This window comes from Budorcas taxicolor, chromosome 10, assembly GCF_023091745.1.
Source record: "Budorcas taxicolor isolate Tak-1 chromosome 10, Takin1.1, whole genome shotgun sequence".
Lineage (NCBI taxonomy): Eukaryota > Metazoa > Chordata > Mammalia > Artiodactyla > Bovidae > Budorcas > Budorcas taxicolor.
Window position 1 is genome coordinate 19,349,652 of NC_068919.1, and position 17,660 is coordinate 19,367,311.

Consider the following 17,660-nt stretch of genomic DNA (forward strand, 5'->3'; position numbering starts at 1 on the left):
ATATCAGTGTTTAGATACATGGATGAAAGAAACTAGCAATAGATGGCAATGCATTGAACCAGAGCTCTCTTGGGAATCAGGGATTTCACAGACCAGAATGGTGCATGCAGGAAAATGTCACCAGATTTTGTTTGGACTTTTCTTTGCCATGTGTGGCCTTGGGAATACTTAGGATGGAAGGCATTTGCACACTATTGTTGAATCTGAATTGGGCATCATTACCAGAAACGGAATGAATATCAGTGGAGATAATACCTACCACCCAAAGGAGTTGATAAGTGCTGGATAGATTTAGGGGAATCTATGACACCTCCCTTTTCTATGAGGAATGGTAATTTGAAACCCTTATACTCTATTCAGTAAACTGACAGCTTCTTTAGAGGCTGGGGGTTATGTGAACCAGACATCTGTAAACTCTGAAATTCTTTTTTTTTTTTTACTCTGAAATTCTATATGCTCTTTTCTGTGAAGGGCCATACTGTCCTTTTAAAATTTATTTTTAATTGGAGGATAATTGCTTTACAATGTTGTGTTAGTTTCTGCCATACAGCAAGGTGAACTCCATGATAGGACTCTGACCCTTCTGATTCTTCAGGGATCTATTATGTCTTTCCAAGTCAAATGAGGCTAAAGGACTTTCTTCAGCCTAAGCATATATGTGGACCAAGTTAAAATTTTTCTCCATGTTTTATATACTGTGTAAGACCAGTAAGGGTAGGGGCATTCAGATAATCACATGAATATTTTGATGGCTAGAGATCCCTTTTAAACTCAGACCAGATTCCATGCAGAAGGTCCCGGACATTCATCCTGTTTTTATTCCTTTAGTAGCTGCCGCTATGCTTCTGTTGGTTGAGGTCCATCCTTCTTCTCCTCAAGCCTGGCAATAGAATGGAATAGTGGCCAGTTTCACCCCTTGCTACTCTTAAAGATAAGCCTTGGGATCCTTTTGCTTTAAAGATTCATTGATAATCATTGTATAAAACAAACATAACAGCTCTAATAATCCTGGCCACCCCCCATCAGTAATTACCAACAATTTCCAGATGGTAACTGGAAGACTATTAGGTTAATATTTCTGCTTTTATTCTTAAAGGTCGGAGTGAAGCAGCACAGGCATGTGTATACCCACGCACAGAGACACACACAAACGCATGTATATAGACACACCCCATTTTGACCCTGCCTTAGGAAACCCTTCTCTCTTAGTTATGGCAGAATCTAGTGTCCCCCTACTTCAAGGGGCCTCATTTCAGAGGCTCTTCAGGCTGTTCCTGGGCCTTCGTCTGGTTGTTAGATGTGAAATTCAAGTCCAGCTTCCCCTCCTCTTGTCACCACTCACACTAAGTATACCCCACAAGTTGACTAATTCAGAACTTAGTGGGTTCATAAGTTTTATTTATTTTATGATTTGGTTTGAAGACTATAATTATATGACTAAGGAGTTGAGTACTGGTGACTCTTCGGGGAATGGACGTTTTAACTGCAGTGAGAAGGAGGAAGCAGGTGTGAGTGAGAAGGAAGGATCCTAGTTCTTCAGAAAGTAACCATTAAGGCCCTGGTTATTACCAGAGGATAATAACTAAGTTTTCTACTTTGCTATTAGAGAACGATCTTTAAGCATAGAGATCCCTTAATTGCTCCTTTAGAAACTGAATGCTTGGGATTTTTCTGATGATTCAGTGGTTAAGAATATGCCTTCCAATGCAAGCAACACGGGTACCATCCCTGGTCAGGGCACCCAAGGTCCCACATGCCATGGGGCAACTTAGCCTGTGTGCTGAAGAAAATGGTGCACCACAATGACAGATCCTGTGGGCCACAGCTAAGACCTGACTCAGCCAAAGAAATAAGAAGAAGCTGAATGCTCTATTTTCTTCTTACTCTCTTTCTTTGCTTGCAGAGAATCCCTTTAAAAAGCTTAAATAGACTTCCAGTTAGATAGCTCATGGGGGGGACTTTCCTCATGGTTCAGTGGCCAAGACTCATCTCCCAATGCAGAGGGCCTGGGTTCCATCCCTGGTCAGGGACGTAGATCCCACATGCCACAGCTAAAAAACTCACATGACGCAAAGAAGTTCAAAGACCCCACTTGGCACAACTAAGACATGGTGCAGCCAAATAAATAAATACTAAAAAAAAAAAAGAAAAAAAGTGGGGGGAATGGCTCATTAAATGACCGTTTGCTACATTCCCTCTGCTCCAGATACATTACATGACAGATGAAGGGAGAAAGAGAGAGGAGAGGGGGAAATACACATGTATAGCTAGGTCAAAACAAGACAAGCATTTTCAAAAAACAGAAAAATAACAAAACCACAATGCTGTGATTGAGTTAAGCCGAAGACTTATTGGGCTCAAAGTCCAAAAGTTTGGCAGAGGTGAACAGGAAGACAGTTCCTGTTGAGTGAAAAGGACTAAAAGTGCTTCTCAAGATATGGACTGGAGCCAAATTCCCAGCTCTAATTCAAACTAGGGACTAAAAAGAAGCTGAGGACTTCCCTAGTGGCGCAGTGGATAAGAATCTGCCTGCCAAGGCAGAGGTCATGGGTTCTATCCCTGGTCCATGAAGATCCCACATGCCACAGAGCAACTAAGCCCCTGCACCACAGTTACTGAACCTGTGCTCTACAAGCCCATGCTCTCGAGCCTGCCAGCCTGAACTACCAAGCCTGTGTACCCCAAAGCCTGTGCTCCACAACAGGAGAAAGCACTACAATGAGAAGCCCATGCATCACAACTAGAGAGTAACTAGAGCAACTAGAGAAAGCCCAGCCCATGCAAAACAACAAAGGCCTAATGCAGCCAAAAATGAATAAATTAATGAATTAATTTAAAGATGTTTTAAGAATAGAAAATCGGAGCTGCAGTTTATTTGGAACTACAGATCCAAAGAGGTCAAAGGACACAAGTACAACCCTGCTTTACGAAGCAGTACATTGATTCATTAACTAGGTTATAACAGAACAGAAAATCTGAAATATCTTATGAGACCTGACCCTGTACTGGGATCTTTGGCCAAAATAAGGAAATCCCAAAACTATCAGATGGAATGAGCATACAAGAAGAAAAAGAAACAAAAAGAGCCAGGAAAATTTTTTGGTGCCTGAAAATAGGAATTCTAACCATAAACAGAAATGTTCATTTCATTTCATTGATTATCTACTCTAATTTTTACTAATTTTTTTATTCGATTTACTTTGCATTTAATTCGCTGTTATTCCAGTTTCCTAAGGAGCATAGATTACTGGTTTTAGATCACTTTTTCTTTACTAAACATGCACTCAATGCTATAAATTTCCCTCTAAACCCTGCTTTCGCTGTACCCCACAAATTTTGGCAAGATCTATCTTTCATTTTCATTTAGTTCAAAATATTTTAAAATTTTAAGTTCTCTTGAAGTTTTTTCTTTGATCCATGTGTTATTTAGAAGTCAGTTATTTAATCTCCAAGTGCTTAGGGAATTTTCTAGCTGTCTTTCTAAAGTTGAATTTTAGTTTAATTCCATTGTGATTTGAGAGCACACACAGTATAATTGTAATACTTTTAAATTTGTTAAGGTGTGTTTTATGGCCCAGAATGTGGTCCATCTTAGTGGATATTCCACGTGAACTTAAGAAAAATTGTCCTGTTGTTGCCCTGAAGTGGTCTATCACTGTCAGTTATATCCAGTTGGTTGATGGTGTCCTCATTAATGTTCTACCTGCTAGATCTGTCCATTTTTGATAAACAGTGTTGAAGTTTCATGGCAAATAGATGGGGAAACAGTGGAAATAGTGACAGACTTTATTTTCGGGGCTCCAAAATCACTGCAGATGGTGACTGCAGCCATAAAATTAAAAGGCACTTGCTCCTTGGAAGAAAAGTCATGACCAACCTAGACAGCATATTAAAAAGCAGAGACATTACTTTGCCAACAAAAGTCCATCTAGTCGAGGCCATGGTTTTTCCAGTAGTCATGTATGGATGTAGAGTTGGACTATAAAGAAAGCTGAGTGTCGAAGAATTGATGCTTTTGAACTGTGGTGTTGGAGAAGACTCTTGAGAGTCCCTTGGACTGCAAGGAGATCCAACCATCCTAAAGGAAATCAGTCCTGAATATTCATTGGAAGGACTGATGGTGCAGCTGAAACTCCAATACTTTGGCCACCTGATGTGAAGAGCTGACTCATTTGAAAAGACCCTGACGCTGGGAAAGATTGAAGGCAGGAGGAGAAGGGGACGACAGCGGATGAGATGGTTGGCTGGCATCACCGACTCAATGGACATGAGTCTGAGTAAACTCTGGGAGCTGGTGATGGACAGGGAAGTCTGCCGTACTGCAGTCCATGGGGTCACAAAGAGTCGGACATGACTGAGCAACTGAACTGAACTGAACTGAGCTGTTGTGTAAGTTTCCAACTACGATAATGGATTAACCTATTTGTTCTTGTAGTTTTATCAGTACGTGGCTCAGGTCCTGTTGTTAGGCACATACACTTTAAGGATTGCTATGTATTAAGGGATTGACCTTTTTATCATTATGTAACATTCCTCTTTATCCCTTACAACCTTCCTTTTTCTAAAGTCTGCTCTGTATGAACTTAGTAAAACTATTACTAGTTTTATTAAGGAACTATTACTAGTAGTAGTAGGAATTATTACTTCCTACTTTCATTTGATTAGTGCCAGGGGTTGTGAAGAGTCAGACGTGACTGAGCGACTCCCGTTTCACTTTTCACTTTCATGCATTGGAGAAGGAAATGGCAACCCACTCCAGTGTTCTTGCCTGGAGAATCCCAGGGACGGGGGAGCCTGGTGGACTGCCATCTATGGGGTCTCACAGAGTTGGACACGACTGAAGCGACTTAGCAGCAGCAGCAGCAGCAGCAGCATGGCATATCTATCTTCATCCCTTTCAGTTCAGTTCAGTTCAGTCACTCAGTCATGTCCAACTCTTTGCAACCCCATGAACTGCAGCATGCCAGGCCTCCCTGTCCATCACCAACTCTCAGAGTTTACCCAAACTCATGTCCATTGAGTCGGTGATGCCATCCAACCATCTCATCCTCTTTTGTTCCCTTCTCCTCCTGCCCTCAATCTTTCCCAGCATTAGGGTCTTTTCAAATGAGTCAGCTCTTAGCATGAGGTGGCCAAAGTATTGGAGTTTCAGCATCAACATCAGTCCTTCCAATGAACACCCAGGACTGATCTCCTTTAGGATGGACTGGTTGGATCTCCTTGCTGTCCAAGGGACTTTCAAGAGTCTTCTCCAACACCACAGTTCAAAAGCATCAATTCTTCGGCGCTCAGCTTTCTTCACAGTCCAACTCTCACATCCATACATGACCACTGGAAAAACCATAGCCTTGACTAGATGGACCTTTGTTGACAAAGTAACGTCTCTGCTTTTTAATATGCTGTCTAGGTTGGTCATAACTTTCCTTCCAAGGAGTAAGTGTCTTTTAATTTCATGGCTGCAATCACACTATGCAGTGATTTTGGAACCCAGAAAAATAAAGTCTGACACTGTTTCCACTGTTTCCCCATCTATTTGCCACGAAGTGATGGGACCGGATGCCATGATCTTAGTTTTCTGAATGTTGAGCTTTAAGCCAACTTTTCCACTCTCCTCTTTCACTTTTATCTATATGTGTCTTTATTTTAATTAGGCTTCTCTTAGACAACAGAGAGCTGGGTCTTCTTTTTTGACTCACTCTAAAAATCTCTGTTTTCTAATTGGTATATATAGACCATTGATGTTTAAATTGATTATTGATATAATCGGATTAATATCTACCATATTTGTCACTATTTTCTATTTGTTGCCCTTGTTCATTGTTCCTATCTTTGTCTTCCTCTCTATTTTTGTCTTTTTTGGTTCTAACTGAGCATTTTATGGACTTTCCAAGTGGCACTAGTGGTAAAGCACCCACCTGCCAATGCAGGAGACCAAAGAGATGCGGATTTGATCCCTGGGTCGGGGAAGATCCCCTGGAGGAGGGCATGGCAACCCACTCCAGTACTCTTGCCTGGAGAATCGCATGGACAGAGGGGCCTCATGGGCTATAATTCATAGGGCTGCAAAGAGCTGGACATGACTGAAGTGACAGCGTGTGCACACAAGAGCATTTTATGTGATTCTGTTTCTGTCTTTTCTTAGCATATTAGTTATACATCTTGTATTTATTCCTTTTTTTTAGTGGTTATCTTTGAGTTTGCAAAATCCATTTACAACTAATTCAACTTCCATTTTCAAACAACACCATGCCACTCACAGGTAGTGCAGGTACCTAATAATAACAAAAGAATCCTAACTCCTCCCTCCTGTTGCTTATATCAGTGCTGCCATTAATTTCACTCATACATGAGCATATATAAGTGATACATTGTTGATGTTATCATTTTAAACTATTATCTGTTAGATCAATTAAGAATAAGAAAAATGAGTATGTTTATTTTACCATCACTTTTTCCTTCTCTTATGCTTTTCCTTTCTTTATATAAAGTTTCTGACCTGTATCATTTTCCTCCTCTCTGAAGAACTTCATTTAAAATTTCCTGCAAGACAGGTTTATTGATAACAAATTCTGTCAATGTTAGTCTGTCTGGGTAAGTCCTTATTTCCACTTCACTTTTGGAGGTAATTTCACAGGTTACAGAATTTTACAGGTTTCTAGGTTGGGTTTTTTTTCTCTCTCAACACTAAATATTTCACTCCACTCTCTTCTTGCTTGTATGGTGTCTGAAGAGAAGTCAGATGTAATTCTTTTCTTTGCTCCTTTATTGGTAAGGTGCTTCCCCCTACCCTACCCCTGGCTTCTTTCAAGATTTTTTTGCTACCTTTGATTTTATGCAGTTTAAATATGACATTCCTAGGTGTAGTTTTTCTTTTCTTTTGGCATTTATCCTGCTTTTGATATTCTCTGAAATTCCTGAATCTGTGGTTTGGTGTCTGACATCAATTTGGGGAAAATTCTCCGTCTTATTGCTTCAAATATTCCTTTATTCCTCTTTCTTCTTTTTCTGGCATCCTGACTTCATGTATGGTACCTTTTTAGTAGGTGTCCCACAGTTATACTCTGTTCCATTATTTTCAGTCTTTTTTCTCTTTGTGTTTCTTTTTGGAGGTGTCTATGATATATTCTCATGTTGAGATTATTTCCTCAGCCATGTCGTGTTTACTACTCAGCCCATAAAGACATTCTCTGTTTCTATTACTGTGTTTTTCATCTCTAGCGTTTCTTTTTAAATTTTTTCTTATGATTGCGATCTCTCTGTTTACATTGCCCCTCTATTCTTGTCTGCTGTCTACTTTGTTCACTAGCACCTTAGCATATTAATCATCATTGCTTTAATATGTGTGATAATTCTAACATCCCTGTCATATCTGAATCTAGTTCTGGTGCTTGCTTTGTCTCTCCAAACAATGTCTTTTTGCCTTTTAATATAGCTTGTGATATTTTCTTGATAGCTGGTCAGGATGAACTGGGTAAAGGAACTGTGGTAAATAAGCCTTTAGAAATGTGGTGATAAGGTGTGGAGGAATGGGAAGCACTCTATAGTCCTGTGATTACATCTCAGTCTTTTTTGTTTGTTTGTTTGTTTTGTTTTGTTTTGTTTTGGCAGTGCCACACAGTTTGTGGGATCTCAGTTCCTTAGCTAGGGATTGAACCCACGCTGTCGGCAGTGAGAGCAGAGTCCTAACTGCTCAGCCGCCAGAGAATTCCCAGACTTTCAGTGAGCCTATGCTTCTAGACTGTGAGCTTCACAAGCGGTTCTCAGTTCCCCCTTAGGTGCAATAGGCTGATCTGAACGGGCTGAAGTTGGGAATTTCACTTCCCTCACAGGTCAAAACAGGTTGGAGTTTGACATTTCCTTTCCCCTAGATTGATTAAACTCTGATAAAACCCAAGGAGTTTAGGCTCTAATCAGATAGTTTCTCCTCAGGGAAGTCCTTGTTAAGAAGAACAGAATGCTCTGGTACTTTTTTTTTTAATGTATTTATTTTTAAATTGAATAATTGCTTTGCAGAATTTTTTGGTTTCTGCCAAATATCAATACAAATCAGCCATAGGTATATATATATGTCCTCTCCCTCTTGAACCTCCCTCTCATCTCCCTCCCCACCCCACCCCTCTAGGTTGTTACAGATCCTCTGTTTGAATTCCCTGAGTTATACAGCAAATTCTCATTGGCTGTCTTTTTTACATATGGTAATGTAAGTTTCCATGTTACTCTCTCCATACATCTCACCCTCTTCTTCCTCCCCCCAACCCTGCATGTCCATAAGTCTGTTCTCTCTGTTTCTCCATTGCTGCCCTGCAAATAAATTCATCAGTACCATCTTTCTAGATTCCATATATGTGCATTAGTGTATGATATTTACCTTTCTCTTTCTGACTTACTTCACACTGTGTAATAGGCTCTAGGTTCATCCACCTCATTAGAACTGACTCAGTTGAGTTACTTTTTATGGCTGAGTAATTTTCCATTGTATATATGTACCACAGCTTCTTTATCCATTCAGCTGTTGATGGACATCTAGGTTGCTTCCATGTCCTAGCTATTGTTAAATAGTGCTTCAGTGAACATTGGGGTACATGTGTCTTTTTCAGTTTTGGTTTCCTCAAGGTATATGCCTTGTAGTGGGATTGCTGGGTCATATGGTGGTTTTATTCCTAGTTTTTTTAAGGAATCTCCATACTGTCTTCCATAGTGGCTGTATCAATTTAAATGGTTCCTTTTCCTCTCTCATGGGCCAGAAGTATGGGATTCTCTAATATTCACTGCAAGAACCTGGTTAAGTTTCTGGAGGTAAAAGTCACTGAAGTGTGAGGACTTCTCTATGACTGGGTCCCATTGTCTATTTTTTCTTTCTTTACTCATGGTTAATGATTTATTACAAAGGATAATAAAGGACAGGAATGGATAGCCAGATGAAAAGTTACCCTAAGGCAAGGTCCCAAGAATAGGGGTTTCTGTCCCTATGGACTTCGGAGTGCATCACCCTCCCAGTATGTGGGTATATTTTTTTAAATTGATGTATAGTTGACTTACAACATTATATAGATTTCAGATGTACAACATGATGATTCACAATTTTAAAGTTCATAGTTATTTTAAAATGTTGGCTATATTTCCTGGCTATATTGCCATGCACTATATCCCTGTACCTTATTTACTTTATACATTATAGTGTGTAAGGGGGCCATAGTTTTTAATCTCTCAGACTTGTGCACACTGAACCTTCCAGCGCAGATTTTCCTACTCTGGTACTAATTTCTGCAGACATTTCTGTTCTAGTAAGTTTTAATTTCCTATTTTTGCCTTTCTGACTCTCCAGTTCTGCAGGGTCACAGTTTGCTTTGGGATCTAAGAAGAGTTGTTGATTTTTTTCAGTTGTTATAATGGAGTGACAACTTCCAAGCTCCTTGCATGCCAGACAGGAAACAAGAAGTCCACTCTTTCTCTGTTACCTTTCTAATTTTCAATCAATCAAGAAACATCACCTATGGACTTCCCTGGCAGTCCAGTGGTTAAGACTCTGTGCTTCCCCCGCAGGGGACAAGGGTTCCATCCCTGATCAGGAAATGAAGATCCTGCATGCCATGTGGTGCAGCCAAAAAAGAATAATATTTTTTAAAAAGAAATAGCACCTAATCATTATGATGTTCCAAGCACTGATGTTGAGCATACACAGCTGAATAGGCTGTGTCCCTGCTGCTGAAGGAGGTTGTAGACCAGTAAGACCAATTGCGAAACTATATGATGAAGGTTATGAAAGGACAAGTACAACGTGCTGTAGGAGCACAAATTCTGGGATTGAAGGCTGAGTTCAGAGAAGGCTCCTCCCAAAAGTTAAGAGTAGAATGACTTTTTAAATTTATTTTAAAATTTTTTATTGAAGCATAGTTTCTTTAAAATATTGTATTACTTTCTACTGTACAGTAAAGTTGGAGAAGGCAATGGATTTCTGGAGAATCCCATGGACAGAGGAGCCTGGTAGGCTGCAGTCCATGGGGTCGCTAGGAGTCGGACACAACTGAGCGACTTCACTTTCACTTTTCACTTTGGTGCATTGGAGAAGGAAATGGCAACCCACTCCAGTGTTCTTGCCTGGAGAATCCCAGGGACGGGGAAGCCTGGTGGGCTGCCATCTCTGGGGTCGCACAGAGTCGGACACGACTGAAGCGACTTAGCAGCAGCAGCAGTACAGTAAAGTGAATTAGCTATATGTGTACATATAGGCCCTCTTTTTTTGGATTTCCTTTCCATTCTAGGTCACCACAGAGCACTGAGTAGAGTTCCCTGTGCTGTATAATAGGTTCTTATTAGTTATCTATTTTATAAGACAAGAATGACTCTTGACTAAAGTTAATAAAGATAGGTTGGGAAGTGTGCTAGGTACCATGTGCAAGGTAGATAACATTTGCACCAAGTGCAAATGAAGGACCATGCTGGGCTAGGAAACTGCAAGAAGAATAAAATGATTTGGAGCACAAGGTGAGAAGGAAGGAGACAATGAGCCTAGACATCACTAGGTTTTTTGCTCCATGGCATTAAGGACCATGTCCAGCAGGAAACAGATGGCTTTGCTCAAACTGAGGCTGAAAGACTTAAGGGATTATTTACAAGGACCCCTAGGACTGAAAAATATTTTGGAAAACCATCAGTGAGAAGAGTCATTACCACCCCTAAGACTGATCACGTAAATGAAAGGAACACGTGACCAGAATAGAAAAGGGTAACTCTATGGAGAGGACTAGCCTATCAGGAACTCTCCTTAGGGAAAACCCTCGTAGTACTCTGTTATAGAGAGAAGCAGTGAAAAAACACATTGATCTCTACACCTCTGATCTTCTGCTCATGCCCACCATTGGTCAATCTTCATCAGAGGCTGGATGGAAAGAAAAGCCCAAATTGGTCAGCTCCTTGAACAATGATGGAGAGCGGATCTGGAGGGGCATGTGGAAGATCTCCAACAAATCACTGCACCTCCCAGTACCTGACATAATACCTCACACAAATGAGCGACTGGATGACTGAATGAGGTTGAATAGTGAGCAGAAATTCCGTCTTGTTGGGTTTCACTGATTCATGCTAACATAATTTTACTTCATAGCAGTGGGGAACAATCAGAGAATTTAAGCAAAAGAGAGACACAATCAGATTTGCATTAACAACACCAATCTTGGTAAATCTGTGGAGAATAAACTGAAGGAGAGCAAACCCAGGCACAAGGCCATTGCAGAAATCCAGGACTGACATGACCTATCCTAAAGAAGTGGAAAAAAAAATACAGGGTGTTTTGAGAACATTAAAGAGATAGAACTGGCAGAACACATTGTGACTGACAGGTGGGAGGTAATAAAAGGGTATGGGGGTCTTCCCTAGTGTGGTGCAGTGGCTAAGACTCTGAGTTCCCAATGCAGGGGACCCAGTTTCTAACCCTGGTCAAGGAACTAGATTCTGCATGCTGCAACTAAAGATCCCACATGCTGCCAATGAAGGCTGAAGATCCTGTGTGCTGCAACTAAGATCCTGTGCAGCCAAATAGAAAGAAGAAGAAGAAATATTTTAAAGAAGAAAGGGGTACAGGATGGGGGTTCAGGATGGAAAGAGGATGACTCCGTTTCTTAGAGACCTCTTAGGTGTTGATGTGTCTGTGAGAAATCTGGGGTCAGCGTGCAGATTGCTGTAGGAGTCTGGAGTTCAACAGAGACCTGGGCGGGAGTCTTGGATTGGATCAGATCTGGCAGATGAGACAGAGACCCAGTACCCATGCTTTGTGTTCTGACTCCTGCTGTTTCTGTCCCCCAGGTGGGGGAGGGGTGGGGAAGGGTGTTGGGAGGGGGTTACGTTCTATGGCAGTTGACTAGAGCAGTGAGCCAGAAGCCAGGATGGAGAGAAGAGAAGGAAATGAAACGGCCTTCCAGAGCATTTACAACATCAGCAGAATGAGCTACCCAACCCACAGGTTGTGTGTGTGTCTGCCTGTGTGCTGAGTTGTGTCTGACTGATTGTGACGCCATGGACTGTAGCCCACCAGGCTCTTCTGTCTATGGGATCTTCTAGGCAATAATACTGGGATGGGTTGCCATTACAGGGCAGGGATAGCCTTTGGTGAGCAAGGTAGGGGTTGAAGTCCTTTCCGAGGCAGCAGCTTGTGTGTGTCATGGGGCAATGTCGAGGTAGGAGAGGCAAAACTCACTCCATTTTTTAAAAACTGGAGAGAGGTGAAACGGAATATTTTTTTTAAATTAACACAGTATTGAATGGGGGATTTTTGCTGAAACAAATGCCTGTAGCAGGCGATTTGTTAGGGAAGGGAATGTTGAAACGTCTCCAGTCCATAAAGTTCAGGTCAGGAAAGATGTATTAATACACCTCGGGTCAATAAGTTGTTAATATTGAAAAACTGTTGTGGGAGGCTTGGGGTCAGAGGAGAAAAATACCCTGAAGTGTGGAGGGAAGAGGACTTCCCCCCAGCACAAGTCAGGGCTTGACTTTTCTGCCGATGGAGATGGAGACGCCTGGGTTGAGATTCCTTCCGTGATGTCTTCCTCCCTCCCACAATACAGCCAATTCTGCCCCGCTCGCACCGCTTTTCTTCCATACCGCCCTACCTGCGCCGGCTCCTGCAGAAAAGCCGCGGCAGCGTTCGCCATCTTTGTGCTTGCTCATCGGGCTTCACCTGCGTCCTGCTGCTCTGCTTGTCCCCTTTACACTGGGTGCAGTTCGTGGTGCTGAAGGACAGGCAGAAGCTCTTGGCGGGGCTCTGGACCTTATGCCACCATGATCTCTGCTGGGGCAACACTTCGAAGGCCCCCTGTGAGTGCTTTCCAGATTCCAGCCCCCTCCTTTGGTACACCCACCCTGTCAGATCCCCCCACCGCTCACCACTCTCTTTTCTCCTGGCAACCCTGACCCACACCCCCTCACTGATTCACAAGCATGTATGGACAGCGCAGGGCGCTGCGTGAGTTTGTCTCATCCAAGCTTCCTCAATGGCTTAAAAGCCAAAGCCCCTTTATTATTGGAAGCTAATGCCTACTGACCTTTGCACTCCCAACTTCCCTCAGAAAAAGAAATATTGGTCATTCTATGCCTTCATATGAGAGTTACTTCATAACATGCCTCCTAAGGTTATGGTTCTAATTTCAGCTTTTCCCTCCTTGTGGAGTAAATGACTTCTTTCCTCATTAAAGGAATTCCATATGTCAATGAGGAGGTCGAAAGAGGGTCCTCATGGGTGCCTGGGAAGCACCCCCCCAACTTGGGGGCTCCTTACTCTGACTCCATTGCATGTAAGACAAGCCCTGATTCCATCGTCCTTTGGTCCTCACCCCTTCCCAAGACCCTGTTCAGCCTTCTGTAAGGCAGGTGTCCTTCATTCCAGTCAAGCCTCTCCTTTTCCCCTTCCCCTGGCAGACTACCTCCAATTCTCCAGGGCCTTCTTCCTCATCTCTGCCTTCACCATCCTCATTAATATTATATGGCTCAGCATCTCTCTCACCAAAGGGACAGGAGACAAAACCTACATAGATCTGGGCATATCCATCTTCTGTTTCATTTCAGGTACAACACGATGAGGTTGGAAAAGTTTGTCCCTAGAGTCCTTGTATTTCTTCCCCTCCCAGTGCCATCTCCTCTTCTTTTATCAAGTCATTCCCAGCCTTACATGATACTGCTATCATAAGACCCTTATCTCTTCCCAAAGGAAAGACAGTTTTCAATAAACTTTTACTCCAGACAGGGCTATTACCTCTGAAAGAGGGGACCCAGAAAAGATGATGCTTAATCCAATGGAAACATTTCTAAGGGTTATCTGTGGGACCATAGGAGAGATAAAGGCTGGAGGCCCTTCTGGCACCCAGAAAATTACCATGTAGCAACTTGGTACTTATTCTGTCTATATTATCTACAGGCTCCACCTTGACAACTTTACTCCAGTCAAAGCAGAAGGCCTTTGCCAAATGGGTCTTCCCATGACCACTACCATGTAATAGGTCTCCATGGCATAACTGAGGCAGTTGAGGGTGACAGCAAGTGCAAAGAGAGGGAAGAGGGTGGAGGCAGAAGGAGGGCTATCATAGGTAGTAATAGCTTTCATTCTGATCCCAGGTGCCTGCCTACTCTCCTGCCTCATCTTTTTCCTGGTGCAAGTGAAACTGTACAGTAAGAATGTCTTGGAACCCCATTTCCTGATAGTCTACCACGTCAATTGGTCGGGCAGTATCTTCTACACGGTGCTTGGTGAGTTAAAGCTCTTGTTAGATAGGGAAGGCACAGAAAATGCAATTTTATGTGATTGCTCTTCTATCTCCTCTTCCCTTTCTTTGGGTTGTTTGTTTGGTATGTTAAAATCTCATAACTTGGAAGGATTCTACAAGTGTCATTTTCATGTCAATGAACAATCCTAAAGCAGGAGCTTCCAATTTATCCAAAGCATTTTTTTCAAAAATGATACCGGACCCTGAACAGATGTATTCGGGAAGTAGAGAAGGTAAAGATATAACTGAGCTATTCATAGTTCTTCTGCTCTTTCAGAAGCTAGTCCCTTAGTCCCCCTCTCCCTTTGTCCTATCAAATAAACTTTATGGATCTTTATGGATCTCCAGAATAAAGCAGAGCAATAACACTGGAGTTTGCCTGTGCGACACTTCTCCTATAATCTTTCTCAGCCACCTACTTATCTTTATTAACTGCAACAGTTGTCTCCAAACCATTGCCTCACACACTCTCTCTTCATAAGACCCTTTTTAGCAAACATTCCAAACAGGTATATGTTTGTTTATAAAATATGCACACATATTACATTACTAATATAGTCATTACATTGTAAAATACACTCAAAAACAGAATTTAAACATTATTTGTTAAAAATATAAAAATGAATTATTATTTTCTTCCTGTGCCCCAGTAAGCTGGTTTGCATACCGCTGGAAAACATTGTGTTACAGAAAAACTGGGGCTAATGTTTTGAATTCCAAGCCCCTAAAGATAATGAACAGGATGTTCAGAAATGTGTTATTAATCAAATCCCATTATAATTAAGTCAGTGTTACTCTTCAGGGGTGTTTGATGACTTGAGATTTTATCTATTACTCATCCACAGTGCTGACGTTGACCTTTTCTTTTTCTCTAGGGTTCCTCTCTGTACTCAGTCACTTAAGTTCTCAAGTTCCTCCTCCAGATCAAAACCTCCTCGTGATCCCTATAACAAGGATAAGGGTAGGAAATACAGCCACAGTGAAATCGAGTCTGTCTGAGGGAGGAGACTCAGGTGTTTCTTCATGGGTGAGTAAGGCACCAGAAAGACAGTTAAGTTCAGTGGTACAATCAAGGGCCCAAGCAGAAGCCGAGACATAGAGCCAGAGACACAGGCAGGGCCAGAGGCAGGAAGTGAGTCGGTAATATGGGATGGGTTAATAGTTCAGGCAAGGCCAGCTACTAAGGCAGAACCAGCTGGCACAGCAGAGCAGAGAACACAGCAGCAACTGTGAATATGCCAGGCAATGGACCTGACATTGTTGAAAAGAAAATGAAGACCAGGGTGATGAAGACAGACTCAGCTGAGAAAGATGATGATAACAAGACAAAAAGAAGTTAATCTTCGATCCAGGGTAGTAGAGGGCAGAGAAAGAATAAAAACAAAACAAAACCCTGCAGAGAGATTTCCCGTCAGAGCTGAAGATATTTGGTTGATTCTGTTTGAAGAGGAGTAGGAGTATCAGAGGTAATTCTGAGAGGAGAGTAGGATGACTGTTGAACCGCCCCCCCCCCCCCAACCCTGCCCACTAGATTATGCTTCACCCACTAAAGAGGTTGATATTATGCATGAAAGAGAGTCATTTGTATGGTTTAGGTCAAAGATGCCAACAACCTACAAATCTCAAATAAAGCTTACTAAAAAAGTTTCCATGTAGTGCTGTATTCTGTGACTAGGAAAGGCTGCAAAAGATGGAGCACCCAATCCTCTAAGCCTTTCCAGAGTTCCATGACCACAAAATGGAACATCTCCGCAGAATGGAAAGAGCAATGCGTTCGAAAACCCAAACTCTCATTTTGGGACCTCCCTCCCCTAATGAGCTAGGCTGACTTTTGGCAAATATTTAACTTTCTTTAGCCTTGACCTGCAAGGTTCTGAAATTTCTAGTGCTGTTTTGGCCATAAATGGTGAATAATGGAGAAATGATTCCTGTTGGTACATACAACCCCAGGTTATTTTAGTAAGTAACTGTCTAGTCAGAGTAATTAAATTTAGTTCTCTACCTCCAAGGCTACTTTTGGCTAGTCACTTCTTATTTTTATTCAGATAGCTCATTTAAAAAAAATGTAGGTGATGCCCATGTTTTTTTGACTATTTTCAGGAACTGGAAAGGAAATAAAAAGATAAAAGCAAAAGGAAAACAGACTCTGAAAGAGAGTATACTATCTAGACTCGGAATTTCAGAGAGAGTTTAAATGGTTTTGCAGAGGGGTTGTGGCCTTCAAAACCAGAAGCTAGTGTTTTTGGTTTGCAATATCAGTAGCTCACCATGAAAAACTCACTCTTAACTCCTTAAATGGTTGATATTTTTACTACTTCTGCCTGCCTGTATCTTTTGTGCATGCTCACTCGTGTCTGAGTCTTTGTGATCCTACGGACTGTAACTCACCAACCTTCTCTGTCCATGAGATTTCCCAGGCAAGAATATTGGAGTGAGTTGCCATTTTCTTCTCCAGGGGATCTTCCCAACCCAGGGATCAAACCTGTGTCTCCTGCATCTCCTGCATGGCAGGAGGATTCTTTACCATTTGAGTCACTGGGGAAGCGTGTACCTCTTATTAGCTAAATTCTATGGCCTTTAATTTCACCATTTAAATATGACCTCATTGTAAAGCAATTATCCTCCAATTTTTAAAAATGACCCCTATTTTAGTACTTTTATCTGAAAAACAATATGTTTCTGGACACCAAAGCAATTGATGAAACAAATTTAACTCTAGCAAAAAACGGGGCCTTAACAAATAGTATCGCCATTCCACATATGTTACTTTCTAGAACATTAGATAAGGGACCAGGATTGAGAATAAAGGGTGAAAAAGGGTAGGGAGTATTAAAAGTATTCCAGTATTCTTTCTGGAAAATAGGAATTAGCAGATGTCCATATGAAAGAACAGACTCTCTGTGAGGACAGTTAAAATTTTAGTCATACCTTAATTTAGATTACTTCAATCAATAAGATAATTACATAGCCAAATACTACTAAGCAGATGTTTTGATGGTTGAGAAAAATCATAGAGAACATTTAGAGATACCAAGGGAACATTTCATGCAGCGATGGGCACAATAAAGGACAGAAAAGGTACGAACCTAAAAGAAGCAGAAGAGATTAAGAAGTGGCAAGAATACATAGACGAACTATACAGAAAAGATCTTAAGGATCCAGATAACTGCGATGGTGTGATCACTCACCTAGAGCCAGACATCCTGGAATGCGAAGTCAAGTGGGCCTTAGGAAGCATCACTACCAACAAAGCTAGAGGAGGTGAAGGAATTCCAGCTGACCTATTTCAAATCCTAAAAGATGATGCTGTTTTAGTGCTGCGCTCAATATACCAGCAAATTTGGAAAACTCAGCAGTGGCCATAGGACTGGAAAATGTCAGTTTTCATTCTAACCCCAAAGAAAG